The sequence below is a fragment of the Lipotes vexillifer genome, unplaced genomic scaffold, assembly GCF_000442215.2.
Source record: "Lipotes vexillifer unplaced genomic scaffold, Lipotes_vexillifer_v1.1 scaffold1141, whole genome shotgun sequence".
Classification (NCBI taxonomy): Eukaryota; Metazoa; Chordata; class Mammalia; order Artiodactyla; family Lipotidae; genus Lipotes; species Lipotes vexillifer.
This window is the reverse complement of record NW_006797873.1, coordinates 65,265-78,234: the sequence shown is the minus strand read 5'-3', so window position 1 is coordinate 78,234 and position 12,970 is coordinate 65,265. Positions and strand designations below refer to the sequence as shown.

General features: G+C 37.9%; 1 pseudogene; it reads right to left on the bottom strand.

Moving 5' to 3' along the window:
• Positions 1-1,164: 1,164 nt before the first annotated feature.
• On the bottom strand, positions 1,165-2,832 carry LOC103070529 (putative inactive deoxyuridine 5'-triphosphate nucleotidohydrolase-like protein FLJ16323 pseudogene; annotated as a pseudogene).
• Positions 2,833-12,970: the final 10,138 nt, after the last annotated feature.

Genomic DNA, 12,970 nt, shown 5'->3' with positions numbered 1-12,970 from the left:
ACCTTACTGACCAGATATTGAGGCCAAACAAGTATAATTAGTACTCAATAACAAAAACAAGCCTCATTTAAAAATACAAACCTTAGAAACTTAAAAATACAGTTGACCTTTATTATTCCTAGAGTCCATATTTGCAAATTAGCCTGGCTGCTGAAATGTATTTGCAACCACCAAATCAATACTTGCCATGCTGCCTACCTGGTGTGCATGTTCCTATCTGAGATCAAGCAAGGGTAACGCCGCTTTCCTGTTTTAGCTCTCAAATTGGCAAGAAGTGTCCTTTTCATGGTCTATTTAGTGCCACATTTTTTTGCATTGTTTATTTTTGTTGTTGGTGGTGGTGGTCTCACTGATTAAAATGCTCCCCAAACATGGTTCTCACTGCTATCTAACATTCCTATGCGCAAGACAGCTGTGATGTGCCTTATAGAGGAAATATGTGTGTTAGATAAGCTTCTTTCAGGCGTGATTAAGAGTGGTGTTAGCCACGAGTTCGACATTGAGTTAATATATACACATATGTATGTATGTAATATGTGTGTGTGTGTCTATATGTGAATAAAAACGTGTCTTTAAATAAAACACACATAAAACAAGGTTATGATGGTCAGGTCATGTAAATGTGAACAGAGGCTCATAGGAATCCAATTCCGTATTTCCCCTAAGGGCAATAATTTAGTATTTCCTAATTCAGTGTTCATAGCAAAGTTATAGAACATAACTTTTGCAAATAAAGAGAATCAACTGTACATTTTCAAATAATTAGAAGCCCAAAGAAATAATTTTATTTGGAATCATGGAATATTTGAGACTGGAAACAATGAAAACATCAATAGCCGTGCTTTTATTTCTGTACACAGTACTGCAGTCATACTTTTCCTGAAGTAATTGGTTTAGTCTTGTAACTTAGTGGACTTAATTGTTTTCCTAAAATAAAAGTATGTCCTCGCTATTACACAGTTCATAAAATCATTAATTTGGTTAATGTCTTCCCAACACCAGAAATTTAGGTTGCAAATTTATTTTTGCATTACTTTTGTCATAATTCCTCTTGAATTTTCCTGGTAGTTGTCATGTTAGACAGTTTCAGTTTAAGCACTAAAAATAGATTATATTAAAAGCTAAGTAAGAGTGATAACAGTGAAAATTTAGTAGATCAATATCCTATTGATAGTCAGAATCAATCACTCCAGCCATCACAAGAAATCCCTTCCTTGCCTATTGAGTCAGAGGCATAAGGAATCTGAAGTGGCCAGGCAGCAGCCTTAACTTCCACTTCAGTGGAATTATTGTTACGTCTCCTGGTAGAAGCATTCCTTCCTTTGGACCTAAGACCTTAAGGCCAGCAAAGCATAATAAGGTCATGGAAACAGGGAGTAAAAATTTTACTAGTAGGTCACTAGGGGTGATAGTGAGTAACGTCACTCCCATTTCAATCTCTGGATTCCTAGACCCATGAATCCTGGCTATGGAAACAAGAGCGTCATATGTGGGATGCTGATTCCAAGCACACGCAGCCTTCTGTGAAATCTTGCCCCAGTCCTGCAAGGTATTGCCACCCAGCTGGCACTGTAACTGAGTCTTCAAAAGGCCATTCCAACCTTCTATCAAGTCAGCTGCTTCAGGATGCTGGGGAACATGGTAAGACCAGTGAATTCCATTAACACAGGCCCATTGATTACTTCTTTTGCTGTGAGGTGAGTTCCTTGATCAGAAGCAATGCTGTGTGGAATGGCATGATGGTTAGAAAGTCAGTCTGTAAGTTCACAGGTGGTAGTTTTGGCAGAAGCATTGCCTTCAGGGAAGGCAAATTTGTAATTCAGTGGTGTCTGTTCCATTAAGAACAAAACACTGCCTCTTCCACAGTGGAAGTGGTCCAGTGTAGTCAACTTACTACCAGAGAGCCAGCTGATCACCCTGGGGAACGGTGCCGTATTAAGGACCCCCTGTTCTTCCCACTGGGAAGATTTCTCGCCACCACAGTCTGTGGTGGAAAGGGTCTGTAGTGCTGAAGCTGCACTTTCTGGTGGCACCTGTCTATTACTCAGAACCATGTGTGAATCAAACCTAAATCACCTCTTCGTGTGTCGGCCGATTATAGTGAACTCCCCATGAGGTCATAGGTACAGACTGGGAGAGGAAAGGAAGTGGAGCAGGTAGGACAGTGAGGTTGTATGGCTGGTCTTGCCGGCTGACAGTAAACTGCTTCTGGGGGTCTTTACTAATAGGTATTGAGACAAAATATATTTGCCAGATCAATAGTTTCATATCAGGTACCGGAGAACGTTTGAATTTTCTCAGGCAATGAAACCACATTTGGTGCAGCTGCCGCAACTGGGGTCACCATCTGGATAAGGTTATGATAATCCCATGTCATTCTCCAAGATCCATCCGGTTTCTGAGTAGTCCCAATAAGAAAGTTAAATGGGGATGTGGTGACAATCACCACACCTGCATCCTTCAGGGCCTTGCTGGTGGCACTAATTTCTGCAGTCCCTTCAGGAATGCACTGTTTCTTTTTGTTTACTATTTCCAAGGTGGTGACAGTTCTAATAAATTCCACTTGGACTTTCCTTCCCACCGTAATAGCCCCCATTCTACAAGTCAGGGAATTAATGTAGGATTCTGTCAGGTGCAGAGTATATTCATTCTAATTATGCATTTCAGAACTGGGAAAATAACCACAGGAAGGGTTCGTGGAGCAGCTGGTTCCACTGTGAGATGGACTTGAGCTAAAACTCCATCCATCACTTGACCCCCATAAGCCCCTGCTCTGGTGGAGCACAGTGTGGTTCTGAGTCTCTTGCAATCAGTATCCAGCAGTCCCCACATGGTCTGGTTACTTCTTTTTCCTCGGTGCACGGTTTCTCTGGTAAGAGGTTATGGGTCCCTTTGCGGGGAAGGCTGATAGATTAACAGTATACATTTTGGGCAGTGTACAGGAGTCTTCTCTTAAAGACCCCCGGCCTTCCCTTTGTTCAAGGGGTCTGGGTCTATAAACTGGCTCATTTCTGGATACTGATTGAGGGAGGGTGACTCACTGTTTTTATGATTCAAATTACACCTTTTTGCTCACTTGATTTCGAACTTTTTGCTAAATTCTTTTAAGAGTTTAGTAGACTTCTTATTATTTCACCTCTAGGAACACTATAATCAACTAGCCAGTGCCATAGGTCTGCATGAGTCAGACCATTCTGATTGCTGCTTTGACTCTGCTGCCCATTATGTAACCATGCCCCCCCTTGCCTTTGGCTGTTGTGTGCTGCCACTTGACTCCTGCCACCCCGGGTTCCAATTTCTCCTATTGCATTTAGGTTTCCCAGTTCAGTGGCTGTGGTTCCCACTCTAAGGTCTGAATTACAGAGAAGAGCGATCACAGCACTCTTCAAGGATACTGGGGTTCCCATCACAAATTCATTTCTCACAATACTGGTGAGAGATATGTCTTCTGCACCTCCCTGATGTATATGAGTACATCTTAAGTGACAGATACACGCTAAAATTTTCTAAAATCCCTAAGCCTTTGAATCTCTTCCTCTACGTTAAACCAAGGCAGGTCCAACATTTCCAGCGCATTCACTGTGGGCCACTTATTGGTCCATGTTTCAGCCCACCAAGCTCTTAGAGCCCTCTGTTAACTCCCCAAACTATGATATGAAATGCGGAATCTCTGCTTAGCAAGACCATATCAGAAACAGCAGCGTGATCCAACTTTACGTCCCTTGGACCATTAACCTATACCCTTAGTATCCATTTCCACATATATTCCTCAGATATCTGTCTGTATAAATTAGAAAAATCAAATAGTTTTTTGGAGTGTAGTGTACTCCTGTCCCCAGTGGGTCATCCCTGGTACCTCCCCTTTAGGGGCTTGTTAGAATTTGAGTCTAGTTATAGGTCTACAAGCAAAGAGAGGTAGTGAGGATGGGTCCTGATGGTAACCAGGCTTGTCTTGCATGACAGCTGCATCAGGGGAGGCCTTCTTTATTTCCTCACGCAATGCAAGGCAATCCTGTCAGACGGGTAGAGAGGCTTCTGCTACTGAGGATGAGGAGGTCACTTCTTCCAGGGTTGCAGAGGCTGCTTGCATTGGGCGTGGGGGGGCCTCTTTCACTGGCAAATAGGACTCATTAGAATTTAGGGTCTCAGTATCTCAGCTTCATCACATCCCTATTCCACCAACTTACAGGATCCTATTCTTTCCCAGTCAGTGCCCTCACTTTAACAGTAGTCGTCCTACAAGGCTGGGAGTTCAACCTGCATTGTAATTCAGCCAGGATAAAATTCTGAATTTGATTTTCAGCAGTCTCAGCCCTGAGGCTACAGGAGATCAAGGTCTCCTGCAGCACAGACACAGAAGCTTTCAGCACTTGCGCTGGGAATTTGAATCCCTGAACTCATCCTTCTCTGTTACCATTTTGTCCAGCAATAGTAGTAGCAACCAGACAACCTGATGATAGTCATTACATTTCCAAAAATGTTCCAAAGTATATAGACAGTCACCCAACTCCAATGGGCAGGCGTAGTATTGTTGGCACAGAGCATTAACATACACCTTTTTAACAGGGAGGTTATAACTGTAAATAAAGTCTATCTATCTATGTATGTATATAAATAGTTGATTAGGGGTATGCCATGGGGGTGTTGTACATATCTCTACTGCAGGGTCATGTTCTATCAGTGCTCTCTTTACCACTGGAAATAGAGTCATTAGCGTATTTAAATCTAATCAGATTAGAGGGCCAACTCAGAGAACTCACCCCTAAAATTCTGTTTCCCCAGAACTATTTGTGATACCAAGATTTATCTGTATTAGTCTGGGTTTTCCAGAGAACAGAACCAGAAAGAAAGAGACAGAGAGAGAGAGAGAGAGACAGAGACACAGAGAGAGAGAGAGATTTACTGTAAAGAATTGGTGCATGCAAGCATGGAGTCTGATAAGTCTAAGATCTGTAGTTAGTTAGCAAGCAGGAGACCAAGGAGAGACTATTGTGTAGTTCCACTGAGTCCAAAGGTCTGAGAACCAGGAAAGCCTGTGATGTAAGTTCTAGGCAGAGTCTAAGTCAGAAGACCGATGCCCCAACTTGAAGACAGTCAGATGGATGTTAGCATCCCAGTCTTTCTTATTCAGCCTTTTATTCTATTCAGGCCTAAAACAGATTGGATGAAGCCCACCTACATTGGGGAGGACAACGTGCTTTGCTCAGTCTACTGATAAAATGTTAATCTCATACAGAAAACCTCACACAGACACATCCAGAAATAGTGTTTAGCCAAACGTGTGGCATCCTGTGGTCCAGTCATGTTGACACATAAAATTAACCTTCATGACATGCAGTAATCAAATTATCAAAAGCCAAAGCCAAAGAGAAATTTTCAAAAGCAGCAAGAGTACAGTGATTCATAACTTACATCTTTAGAATCCAGGGAGGCCAGAGTCAGAGGCATATCATAACCAATGTATGAAAGAAATTAAAAGTCATCCAAAAATTCTATACCTGGCAAAACTACTGCATTCCTGAATGAAGAAAAACCGAGAGAATTCATTGCAAAGCAGAGCTGCTCCACCAGAAGCTCTGAAGGGAGCACTACTAGAGAAGGACACTGGCTAGTAACTCAGATCTTCGTGGAAAAGAAGGAGCACTAATTAAAACAACTACATAGGTAAATATAAGACACTATAAATGATTTGGTAAATCTCTTTTTAACTCATGTGATTTAAAATACAAATTCATAAAGCATCACTTATATATCTGTATTGGTGGGCATATAATGTATAAAGATGTAATTTGTGTGGAAAAAAAATAAAACACAAAAAACCGCAATGGAGAGGGAATAGAACCAAGATATATAGAAACAAATTTTCTTGTATACTATTGAAATTAAGTTGGTATTAACTGAAGTATTGATAGACTGCTATAAGTTAAGATGTTAATTTTGATCTCCAGGGCAACCACAGGTAATATTTATTTTCCTTCTTTCATGAGTTATTCCTCTCATATACAATAATAATAAAAGAATGAACACACACACACACACACACACACATACACACACTGTGAGAGAATGTAAAAATGTGCCAATTAAGCTTTATATATATATATATTTGCTGTATACTATTTTTATATATGTTAATTCTAAAATTAGTTGTAAAGTAACTGAAGAATTTAGAGTCCAGGATTGCATAAGCATATAGGTACTACTGAAACATTTGGATTTTCATGCAAAAATGACTGAATTACACCTTTATGTTACATATCTAAAATTAATTTATCTCACTTTAAGTACTTTAAGCGAATTTTCTCATGCCTCATTATTTTATAGGAGGGTGATTATAATTTCAGTAAAATAAATCGTTGGTTGTAGTAGAGGTTTCTCAATATGAAGACACATAGAACATTGTCCTTTTCTCTGAATGTTTACATAGTTGTATGTGTAACATTGTCCTCTGAAATTTCATTGTGACTATATATTGAGGAAAACAGCATACAAAATATACAAACAATCCTAATCCCAAATCCTACTACTATCTGTGGGAATAAAAAAACAGTCTGTCCAGTAAGCCTAGTTAGGTGTATGGGGTTGTGCACATAACCTTGAGCTCTTCATACTCACTTATTTTCCTTGCTCTTCTCAGCATCTGAAACAAAAGATAACAGAATAAGCTCGGTAGTCAATAATTATTCAATAAATGAAGGTGATCAAAATGTGTATTTAACATTTCATAAATGTAATCAATTTTATTTTCAATATTTTGAAATTATATTCTCTTAAGATATTTTAAATATCATTTTCTTGAAATAGTACATAAACATTTTTTTAGTGAATACTTAGCCAAAAGCTATAAAGGACAAATACGGTCGTCAGTCTTACATTTTTAAGGTTGATTTTATTTCTTTATTTGTTCATTTTCATTTTTAGTGAATTGAGCATGGGAAAGAAAGAGCATACTCCTAAATCTCCTGAGATATATTTTGAATATATTCTGGAAGGACCATGGTATCTTTGTATTAATAGAAAATATTCCATCTTCAAATCTATTCAGTATGCTTTTTAAGAAATAGAAAAAAATTACAAATGATTAAATGTGAGCCAAAATAGAATAAACATTAAAAATTGTTTGCCTTAATCTGACATTAATTAAAATTTTGTGTCCACAAATGTTATATTACATATTGTTGTAATTTTGTTAGTCATTTTAACAATTTTCCTTGTATGCCATATTTTTTTCTAACTTTTTTTGTGTGTGTGTAGTATTAATTTTAGTCAAAGTTAAACTTTAAGTTTTCATTATCTTTTTGATAGACAACTCAATACAGGGTTTGAAATACAGACTGGACTGATGCAAATACATTGGCTCATCACAGTAAACTTAGATGAATATTAAGCAGCTAGTCCATACATACATGAGGGAGATTTAGCACAGTGCTGAAAGGCAAGGTCTTTGACAATTTGCAGTAGCCTAGTTGATACCAATCATATACCACAAATCAAGATCCAAAAAGGAAAATGGATGTTAAGGGATCAACTCAGGGATTATTAGTCTTCTGAATGATTTTTTGGGAGCTTGGAGGGATTTAGTTAGTAAAAAGCAATCAGCTCTCTCTGAGGCACATCATGGAATGACTTTTTTTGGAGTACCTCCATTTTTTACTTATTTTTTTCTGTGATCACAGTTTATTTAAATGAGTTCTCTCTTCCTACAGGAGTGATAAAAGACTGCTCATGTACTTCAACAGAGCATTAAAAAAAAATCCACCTATGTATTTAGTTAAATAAGATATATCACATACCTACAAAGAGAGAGGAGAAAGAAGCCTGGATTCTTGAGTAACACACATTTTTCAGTGCACACAGTATCATCATAATTAGCAATAAGAAAATTGCAGTTTAAGAGAATGATTTGTGATAATAGTTTGTGGCATTTGTATTAGAATTTAATGAATAAAATTTTTATAGGGTACTGTAAAAGTGAAGACATTTATAACCAAGAAGTTACACGAGAAGATGTACGGAAGTAGGATATTTTAAAGGATGTGTAAGAACAAAGTGCAGATTATTCTGACTATAACATAGGGCAGAAGTAGATTGGAGTGAGGAACAGAGAGCTTTGACTGTCTGCCTAAGGAAACTCACAGGAGATGCAGACTTCCTGAAATAGATGGGCAAGTATCCCAGGGACACTCATAAATTGAATGTTTAAAAAAATAACTTAGCATAAAAAATATGCTAAGTAAGTAGCATAAGTATTTTAAATAGGTACGTTTTAGGTGATGACCATCAATGTCCTAGAGAATATAAGAAACAAGACTGGGGCCAACACTTTCCTATGGAATGAGGGGAAAGATGCTAGGAAGGTGGTGGTGATAATGTTTAGGTGAGGAAATTAAATGAGCATTTCAAGGACAGAGTTTGAGGATCACTCACATAGTAAGTGGAAGAACAGAAGCTCATCCCTTATGTCTCTGGTTCCAACAATAAGGCTCCTTTCCTTGGTGATAGAGAAAAGGAGCTTGTGGGTGACCCAGGCTGAGTGGGTTCTGAATGTGAAAGTGATTATTTTCTATGTTGAACCAATAATACACATTTTATAATACATCTAAAAAATGTTATCTAACTATTTGAAGTAGATCACTGAGGTTAAGACTATGTAGTTACTGGACAAATAGATTTGTAATATATTTTTCTCTTGTCTTTTGAGAGAAAAAACAATTTCTGAAGATGATAGTAACCCCCCCCATGTTTTTTCTTTGTTGTTATTCATAACAATAATTATCTCTTTATACTTCACCCCTTCTTCCTTTCCATAATGATATTAGTGACCCAAACAATCGATATTAATACTACATTCAATTCATTAGTATTCAGCTTCATATTTCAGTAATTATTTTAAAAAGTAATTTCTAGAAATTTGCCAGCTACTTGATAATCATGATTAAGCCACTTCTCAAAACTTATTTTCAGGGACTTCCCTGGTGGTCCAGTGGTTAAGACTCTGTGCTTCCACTGCAGGGGGCACGGTTTCTACCCCTGGTCAGGGAACTAAGATCCCACATGCTGCACGGCCAAAAAAAAAAAAAAATTGTTTTCAGTGTTAAAATAAGTTCATAATGCCTCATTAAAAACGACTCCTAGAAAAGTGGTTTTTATGCTATAGTTGGAAGCAGCATCACCTGGAAGGAATGCTAGGTGTGCCCTCTAGGGTTTTTTGATTCAGTCTTGCCTGGTTAGGGCTCAAGAATTTGCATTTCTAACAAGTTTTCAAGTTAATGCTAGTGTTGCGGATCCACGTTGAAGGTTACTGTCTTAAAGGACCACTGTTCATATATTTGGAGTCAGTACATTCAAAAACCAATTTAAGAACTTATCCTTTTTAACCTGGGGTCCATTTTCAGCTTCCCGACTGGGACTCAATAAAGAGTTGATGCTTACACAACGTCTTTCAGCTGTTAACAGAACCACTCTAATGTACTTGGATGGCTTTGTGACAGCTAACAATTTGATTGAACTGTTTGAATAGACCTTTGGGTTAAGTGGACAGCCTGCTTAACAGATCAAGGTCACAACCTTTTCTGGTGAGAGCCTCCTTTCCAACAAGATTCAAAACCAGCAGCCAAAATTCTCATTTCTTTGTAAAACTTCACTAATAGCCAATCTTTATTGCAGGGATATGCTCTTAGTTCCAAATTGCAAGTTTCAAGCTGCCAAAGGAGAAGTAAACTTTACTGGCATTGGGGGATTGTAGTAAAATAGACTGTGCTCTTTGCTGCTTGTTTGCTGCATTAACAACACCCTGGTTTTTGTGTTTGTAAAATCGTGGTATAAATAAATAGCCCAAGGGGGAAAAAACAGTCAAAACACATTTAACATCTGCTAAAGGTCAGGATATATGAGAGCCACTGGGAATACATGATATGATCAGGATCTTCTCAGAGTTTATCACTTATGCCAATAGCATTACCTCTTTGATTTATATTCAAGATTACCATCTATGTTGATAGCACAGCTTGGACATAATAGTTTTCATTCTCTTTTGGAAATATATATCAAAATTCCAGAAACCTTAAAATCTGATGGACTTACAACCTCAAAACCTCAAATGTTTAATCCTACAAGACTGTCATTCTTTGTTTTCATTGATATCATATTAGAAGGTAAGCAGAAAGAAAAAAAAAAAACATTCTTTAGTGCTGCAACTATTTAATATAGTCCCTATATGGGTTTTATCTGACTTGAAGATGGAGTAAATAGCTTCATTTAAGCTTAAAGAAGGCATTTAGCTTGTTTTCATAAATTTGGAGTTCAGAACAACAGGTTCGGTTAGAGGTCTGTAAATCTTCCATGACGAATGACCATTGCATGTATGAATAAACTAAGACACAACACTGCAGCGAGCCTGTCTGGTGTTTTACTACACCAACACTCCCCTGATTGGTTGTTAGTTTTAGGACAGTAAGGTCAACTAGGTGAACAGTAGAGTTGTCCTGATATTGGCTGTGTCTCAAGATTTGGTTTTCCTTGGATGAGCTCTCCTTTCAAAAGGCTTCCTCAAGTTTTCTGGATGCTTGCCCAAGAACAAAAGAGTTTCTGCTTTCCTGGATCCGGGGATCATGAAGAATAACAGCTGGAAACTTTCCTGCTCAATGTTTACACAAGCCTAGAGGTAGCAGTGGAAGAGGCTTAGGAGGGAAGCCTGCACAGTCATGGCACCCCTGCCAGGCTCATAATTAGGAGTGAAGAACCCTCCCACTGCTGTACCTCCAACATGTATGCCCTCCCACTATCCTTCTAGAATCCTCTAAGTGTAATTTTTTCCAGTTTATCTCAAGCACAACAGGTACCCCGCACTCTCAGGTCACCCCTCATGACCTGGCAACCACAGAAAGAGAACAGTGACCAATTAAATTTTTTAAAAGGCAGTATAACTAATAGATTTTAGGAGAAAGATGGGAAGGTCACTTTTGGACCTGTTATTAAGGATCAGAGTGGAGATTTACAGGAGGCAGTTGTGTACATGTGATTGGAATGTGAGAGAGAAGTCCCAGGTGGAAATATGAATTTGGAAATTGACAAGATAGAGATGGTATTTTATGCCGTGGGATAGGATGAAGGCACTAAGTGGGTGAGAGCAGAAGGAGAAGGGAAGAGCAAAGTTTGATCCCAGGACACTTCATATACTAGAGAAAGAACCAGCAAGAGAATTTGAGAGGGAGGCTAGAAGGCTGGGGTACAGGTGTCTCTGTATCTGCACTTGACTGTTACAGTCTATTCTCAACAGGATCACAGGGATCCTTGTAAAAGGTAGCCCCGATCCAGGTCCTTCTGTTCTCCCACACAAATAATTCTAGCCATGTGGAACCCTTTCTTTAATCCTCTGTCCTTGACTAATTTTGTAGAAATATCACATTTCGTAAACACATGTTGACTCCTTCAAATTCAATATGGTAGATCCACTATGTTCCCTATCAACAACTCTCTGATGTCTAGTGTAACAACTGTCAAAAAAATAAATAAGATTTATGGGTCGGATCTTTCTCGGAGCAAACCTTTACTGGTTTCTCTGGCTCTTTGTTTTATTTTCATGATATTCAAAATAAATATCCCTTCTTTCTAATTTGTGCAAGATTGCAAAGGCATTTTATTTAACATTTTGTAAATTTCATCTTCTTCCCCTTTTAGAAAACCAAAACTCTATCAATGCTTTAAAATGCAATGTAAAACATTTCCTAACCCATAGACCTGTGTAGTGTCACCTGGGTGCATAAACTGAAAATGCATTAAGCTGTAAACTTGTGATTAGTTTACTATTAGATATGTATGGTATACTTCAACAGTTAACTAACTATTCTTAATATTAATCAAAAAGTTCCATTTAATAATGAATGTTTCAAGTGACTAATTATTTATTATTTATTTAAAAGGTGCTAAATTCCTGATAGCAGTGTTGCAAATCTGAAATAGTTTGGCAGGCTTACATCATAACTGAAAGCCTCTTCTGTTATTGAAAAAGGGAGGTAGCTATTAATGCTTCTCTTAAAGACGGCTTAGTCTTACATTATGGCATATATTAGTACCATTCTCCATTTACAATTTAACATCAAACCTAAAATTATGTAAATAATAGTTCTGATAGAGCATTTAAGCTACAGTAGACAGTAGGTATGTATGTATATGTTTATGCAGGTAAAACAGCAAGTTACCTGCTACTTTGATATTAGAAGAATATTGTTAGGCAGACACCAGTTAAAAATGAAACAAAATAAAACTCGTTTGCTAGTTGCTTTCACATGGGTTGCAACATGCTGAAAATGTACTGACTTCATTCTGTGTACATTCTTTGTCTATGCTTTTTATTTCCAATTTTCTTACTCCTCTGACCTAGTTGACAAATACCTTCTTTTCACTTCCGAATAAGCTATTAGCTGATTTAAAAAAAATAACTTTTCTGTATTACAGGGTTAGGCAAAATTTTATGCAAGATTAATTATAGTTATTATCATCAAATATCGCATCTAACAAGTCTCAGAGCTGGCTCTCTGAATTTCATGAGTGTTTCAGTCTTTTTTTGTGATTCATCATGTATTCCATTTCTTTTTAAAAATATGATACCATCCTTATTGTTTTACTGTGTCTGGGTTTGGTAGGGTGGAGAATTTATTTTTGAAGTTAAAAGTTGTAATGATAGAAATCAAGAATGTTTTCTATCTAAAACAAACGTCTCCAAAGGTAACTACGATATAACTGTGTATATGCGATATAATGTTCTGTCCCAAACAAGAGCAACGTGAAGGCACTTCTCTACAGGAGGCATTTTTCTAGGCAGAGCCTTGCATGTCAGTGCAAATCAGGTCAAGTTCCCACCACAGTAGGAATTAACCTGCAGGAACCTCGCAGGCACAAGGACATTACAGACCAGTCCAGCGTGTGCGTATGCGCGCACTGCATTTCTGTATATTATCTCAAGTGGAGG